Raw genomic sequence first — 6931 nt, forward strand, 5'->3', positions numbered from 1 at the left:
CTCTGTCCCCAGCAGTGCCTTTTACTGGGGAAGAACTGCTTTCTTTCTTAAGTGTGGTAATAGCATCATGGTTATTTAAGAAAACATCAATATTTTTAAGAGGGGCATGCTAATACGTGTAGGAGTTATATGACAATGTCTGGGATTTGCCCTAAAATATCTCAGAAGGAAGAAAGAAAAATGGACATACAAGATAAAACTGCTAATTGTAAATTTTTAATCAAGGTGATGCAGATTCATTATACCACTCTTTAATTCTGTGTACATTTGAAAAAATTGGTAATAAAAATATTATTCACTTTTGTTTCATTTCTTGTCTCACTTTTAAAATTTAACTTCTTTTTTGAGAAGATGGTATATATCTGACTACATTTTACTTCTATGAAAAGATGATACTCATTGTCAAAGATTTATCATACCAGCTAGTCAAGTATTCAGTTTAAAATTTGCAAGCTTGAATACAACTTTGAACTGCAGAGAAAAAAATAAAGAACTGAAAGATTCTCAAAACATGAGACATTCCAGAGACATCAACAAGTCCAAAATGAAAATTATATCTAAAAAAATTGTTTAAGAAAATTTTTGAAAGCTTTTAGAAGGTAGGACCTTAACAGACATATCTGGTACTTAATTAAAATGTCCAGTTTTCCTGCTCTCAGGAAATTATAAAATTACTTTCTAAGACAACAAAAATCTTTCCCCACTTAACTGCAAGCCTAGAGGGAAATAACAAGCTCTGCGCCTGATATGTTGTGCCCAACGTCCCAGGTGACATTGAGTTAGGACTGTCGTCACACAGCCTCTAGCACCTGTCACATGGAAGCTATGGGTCAGAAGGTAGGCATGTGCGGGAGATCTGGACCTTCAAATCTTCATTATGGAGGGAGATGAAACCCACCACCCATGTGAGACACAAGCAGAAAGAATTCTGTCATTCCAAAAGCAGGCTATCTAATCACAGGTGGCTGGTCAGATAGAAATAAAAAATCACAACCTTAAGGACAACAGCATCTAACCTTGAAAACTTCCAAGTAACAACAAATTCCCCATAAATGATATAAAGACATGTAAATAATTGGGTGGCCCTCTGCAAAACCCTAATAGAAACATCTATTTTAAAATGCCATACCTCCTTTTGGGACTGTATGCTTCTTTGCTGCACTACCACAGTACTTAAGACAAAGTTCATCACAAAGCAACTTCTCAATAATATTAACTAAGCTAAATTTAATATGGCTTGATGGAAAAGCTATGCACTGCATTTGGTATTCATGTTTCCAACATTCTTCTCTCTCCTTTGAAAAATCTTTAAGAACATTACTTCCTCTCATATAATGGGTACAGGTTAATTAATTTAAAGCAAAATAAAAAGAAAAAAAGAACATTACTTCCTTTTTTATAGTAGACCAGCTTTTACCCTAACACCTGACATGTAGACTGCAATGCCACTCAATGAAAATATAATTTAGCTGTTTAAAAACCCTACTCACATTCTAAGCAAGGCATATGTGAATCATTCACAGTAAGCACTGACATTTTACAAGGAAATATTTTCTTCGGCATTCTTCATAGTGATATATAGTACATTACATCTGCAAAGTGGTGGGTAAGAATTAATAAGTACCATGGCTACTCTTCCTTTTCGTCCTTTTACTGGCTAATTATCAGTTTCTATCCTAGAAACCAACGATTCCTCATCTTAATTTTATGAATTCAATAATATCAAGGAAGGCCGGGCGCAGTGGCTCACGCCTGTAATCCTAGCACTCTGGGAGGCCGAGGCGGACGGATTGCTCAAGGTCAGGAGTTCAAAACCAGCCTGAGCGAGACCCCATCTCTACCATAAAAATAGAAAGAAATTAATTGGCCAACTAAACATATATATATATATATATATATATATATATATATATATATATATAAATCAGCCAGGCATGGTGGCTTGTGCCTGTAGTCCCAGCTACTCGGGAGGCTGAGGCAGGAGGATCACTTGAGCCCAGGAGTTTGAGGTTGCTGTGAGCTAGGCTGACGCCACGGCACTCACTCTAGCCTAGGCAAGAAAGCGAGACTCTGTCTCGAAAAAAAAAAAAAAAAAGTATCAAGGAAAATTTCTTAAAACAAACTGTTTAAAATTCAAATATAAATGCCTGTAAATCCTGAGAAGGGAAAGGTAAAACACACAATTAGTCTGCCCTTGTATAAATGGGTTAGAAACCACTGCTCTCAAGCTCTGATCACACTCCCTCAATTCCCTAGTTCTCTTTCAGAGCATGAATACATGAAAGGCCGTCACCTGCTGTTTCCTTTACTACTTCATGATCATTAGGCAGAGCAGGTGTCAAATATTAAGTGGCTTTAATAACAATTCAACTTTGATTTCATAAAAATTAAAAGGGGAAAAAGACCACCACACACTTAGGCCTTTTTAAAGCATTACAAGTACAAGGAAGTAACAGGTTCAAGATCATTGTCAAGATTTTGTACTGAAAAAAGCAAAACTACAGATGAATACACTATATAGAATGCAAAATGTGACCTACATGTAGAGAATTCTGCATCCCAAAATAAAGGAATATGCCTTTTATTCAACTGGGTCAGGTTTCTGTTGCCCATTTGGAAGACTTATGAGAGGCAACACCAATTATCTATTAGAAGTTTGATAAAAGCATGGATAAACTGTTTAAAAAAACAAAGAGATATAGAAAATAGTAATGTCTTCCTGATTGAAATTCTAGTTAAAAATTACATGAAAGAGTAGTTAATAGGCAAATACCTTATTTGATATGTTCAAATAGGTATTATAAGCTGCCTGTATATATGATCTTTATGAATAATTACAAAGAACTGGAATGAAAACTTTCAACAGAAACTGGAATGTTGGTTTTTTTTTAAAAGTTCATAGTGAAAATAAGCAAATGAAAATTTTAAATGAAAAAATTGCTTTTAAAGAAATACCATAAGAAAATCACCCCAATATGAGTAAAATAAGCAGAAAACCCTGGAAAGTCAAGAGAAGGTAGGTAAAAGTAGACTGTACTAGGTGTGCAATGTGATACAACAAGAAGAGCAGTTAGAGCTATTTTCAGCATCATAGAAGTAACAGGTGATAGAGCTCAAGAGGGAAAGCTGGTGTGCCATTCCAGTAAGACTGCTAGCTCAAGACCCATAGAAATGATTAACACATAGTAATAAATGGCCTGTCAGGTACAATTAAGAGATACGGAAGTGCTAAATAAGTGACATGGAAGCTAATCTAATAATATAAATAGAAGTCTGAGATTTAAATATGCATAAATGTAAGCGAATAAAGGTTGTATTATCACGAGATGTGGGAAGGAAATGAAAAACCAAGTTTCTCACAAGGAGCGCTCCCTGAATAACTGAACAATGTGAAAAAAATCAGTTATTTAGCAAAACAAGAGAAAACAAACCTAGTCACATATACAACAGTGGGTGTAAGAAAATTTGACATTGAAAAGGTGACAAAACTATTGGGTTTCCCTCTATCATGTCAGTACCATGGGGACAAGTAGAACTGATAGGCTCAGGTGCCACCAAGTGAGGCATGCTGGTGCTGCAATCAAGAGGACAGAGTAAGTTGAGAGTCCCCTTTGAAACACTTGAAGAGAGTACCTTTTAATACAACTAAATAACCTCATCAGGTCAAGTGTCGAGTTGAGGCCTTTTTTGTTGTCTTTTAAAATATGTGGGACTTAAACCAGCCTTTGCATCCCGCAACCCCCTAGTCCCACTGTCCAGATACTACCAATGCTTACGTACTTTGCATGGAAATGTTTATATACATACACACACATTCATGTCATTACATAAACACAGACATACAGGTACAAACTGTTCTGTAAATACCTCTGTCTATGCAATATATGGAGGACATCTTTTTTTTTTTTTTTTTTTTTTGAGACAGAGTCTCACTTTGTTGCCCAGGCTAGAGTGAGTGCCGTGGCGTCAGCCTAGCTCACAGCAACCTCAATCTCCTGGGCTCGAGCGATCCTTCTGCCTCAGCCTCCCGAGTAGCTGGGACTACAGGCATGAGCCACCATGCCCGGCTAATATTTTTTTATATATATATCAGTTGGCCAATTAATTTCTTTCTATTTATAGTAGAGACGGGGTCTCGCTCTTGCTCAGGCTGGTTTTGAACTCCTGACCTTGAGCAATCCGCCCGCCTCGGCCTCCCAAGAGCTAGGATTACAGGCGTGAGCCATCGCGCCCGGCCTGGAGGACATCTTTATGATGACAAATAGATCAAGCCTTTTTAAAATAAAATTTTAATTTATTAAAAATTACTGATTTTATAATATCAATACACAATAATTTAAGCATCCATTAGTGAACCAGCAGGCTGCTGTCAGGTTTTTTTGCTATTATAATGTTACAATGAACATCCTAGTACACCTCTCTTGGTATACTTTTTCAAGTACCTGGTTGCAATTTCTGTAAGTGGAACTTCTGATTCAACTTCTAATTTTGATATATAGTCCCTAAATATCCTTCACAAAGGTTGCATCTAGTTACCTTCTATCTACCATCATATGAGCATACCTGTTTTCTTCATACTCTCACCAATATTGGCACTAACGCTTTTAAAGTGAAACAGAGTTCACCTTTAAACATGACCCCCATTGTCATGTGCCCCTCAAATGGCATGCCCGGTGCTGTTCACCCTCCAACCACAGCCCTGGCTAGGTTCCCCAAGGGAAATGCACGCCTTTCACAAGGATTCACTCTGAGGACTTTCCTTCTTGGTTTGCTAACACGACACTTGCAAGTATTCAGGATTCATGACCAAAATGCACTATGAAGCACCTTTCATTAGTCTCTTAAAGACAAGACTAACCAATTAAATCTCACTTAACCTCACTTTCTGTTCAGGTTAACTCCTATCTCCAGAACCTGAACAGAAAAAGCTAAAAATATGGAAAGTTTAGTCTGACATGGCATCACTTAACCACAAGATGAGGAATAATTATCTTACCTGCATTTCTACATACTTACAAGTATTTTTACTTCTAAATCTATGCTCCAAATAGAATGTGAGGTTAGTTTATTTCTTAGACCAGATATCTTAAATGGCTCCTTATTCCAAACTACTATAATATTACAGTATACAAAATGAGTTCTCATAAAAGAATTTTACGGATTAGTCCCTCAACAACAGATATTCAATATTTTAAGAAATATGTTACACTCCAATTTACTAAAAGCCATAGTTTATCCTTAATTACTTAAATGAGATAGTTCATGGAAGACAATTCGAAATATGGAAGATAATTCAATATATAACATTCTTATATACTATTTGATTTTCTAGTTTCAAGTATTAACAAATGAGTTTCTTACATTGGAATAACACGATTTTCGCCTCACTCCCATATTCCCTCTCACTATCCATGAAATAGTCACATCATCATTGTTGGTCAAATTAATATCTAGAGATTATATCATGATCATGTAAATATTATTCACTTCTGAGCTATATAGTATATAATTTTTTTTCCTTTTCAGTATTTTTTCCCCTAGGAAATAATCACTGCCTCAAAACACAAAGCTAATGAGAAACCAGTGTATTTACCCTTAATTTGTCCCTCAACTTTGACAGAATTGTCTCCACATGTTTAAACACTTAAAGATGAATATTTGTATTTGCGTGTTTTACTTAGCAAATTTAATTTACCTTTCTCTCCCTTTGACTTGATCAGGTAGTAGCATTCTCAGCCATACTGGCTGGATAGCAAAGGAAGGTGACCCACAAACATGCCAGTTAACAGAGGAATCCAGACAGGGACTAATATCTGACTGCAGTGTATCCAAGAATAATTAAGAATTTATTTTACTGTTAAAAAAGAACCACCAACATTACTTTAAAAGAAACAAAGTACTCAATGACAGCCTTACCTAGACCATAAAAATCCAGGACTAAAGAGTCACACGTTAGAGACTAACAGAGGACAGCAAACCCCTCATAACAACTATCTCTCCGCTTCTCAATTTCACAAAATTACCCAATTTCAGGGCTCTCCTTCCCCAAAGGAAGAGGGCTCTTTTCTAAGAATTGAGTTCTCCCAATAGAATAAGTCCTGAATTCAAGTGATCAAAAAGGAGGCTCATAGTATGAATTTCAGCTTGATCATTTACTTGCCACATGGTCTTGAGCAGGTCATTTAACCTCTCCGCGCCTTGGCTTCCTCAATGTAAAAAAGGGAGTAATAGTAACTTATCACAGAATCAAGGAAAGGCTCAGTATTTGCTATGATCTCTACTACTCCAAAAATAGTACCCTCAGATTTAACAGGGTACATCTATTAATCTAACCTACCTCAGTTACTAACCTACAAAGCTGAAATTATTAATATATTCCTCAATCTTGAGAAGAGTTAGGTACATAAGTAACCTTTTTACCTTTAATATATTTAGGTCCTTGTTATACTGATGTTAGCAGTTGCTAATGAGGGGATTATTAGCCTGTCACTTGTCCCAAAAATGGCATTTGGCCCAACTTCCCTGCTGGTGCAGCCCCTTCCTAATTCTCTGAATTGCTACCTCCTTTTTTCAATCACAAATATTAAGAAACAGATAGCCCTTAGCACTTACAATGTGCTGAGCACTGTTCTAAGCCTTTTGTACTGACTCATAACCCTCACAACAGCCCTAGGAGATATTATTGCAAGGACAGGTAAAGTAGCCTGCCCAGGCCCACACAGCCAGAGTTGTAGAGTGAGGACTGGAACCCAGATAGTCTAGTTCACGTCTGTGCTCTTAACCACCCTATCCATGCAGTCTCTATCAAGACCAGGGAGCTTCTGGAGACAATGTAGCACACTTCGACTTGCTGAGATTAAGAAGATGAACTGCAGTGAGACTGTGCAGCACCATGGGGAGATATTGGTGGGAGCTGATGCACAGAAAAGTG

General features: G+C 36.9%; 1 protein-coding gene across 3 annotated transcripts in view; it reads right to left on the reverse strand.

The window, feature by feature from the left end:
* The window catches only part of UBE2H (ubiquitin conjugating enzyme E2 H), a 100191-nt gene that overhangs the window by 54713 nt on the left and 38547 nt on the right, over positions 1 to 6931 (reverse strand). The window lies entirely within an intron of this gene.

The sequence above is a fragment of the Microcebus murinus genome, chromosome 9 (assembly GCF_040939455.1).
Source record: "Microcebus murinus isolate Inina chromosome 9, M.murinus_Inina_mat1.0, whole genome shotgun sequence".
NCBI classification, from domain to species: Eukaryota; Metazoa; Chordata; class Mammalia; order Primates; family Cheirogaleidae; genus Microcebus; species Microcebus murinus.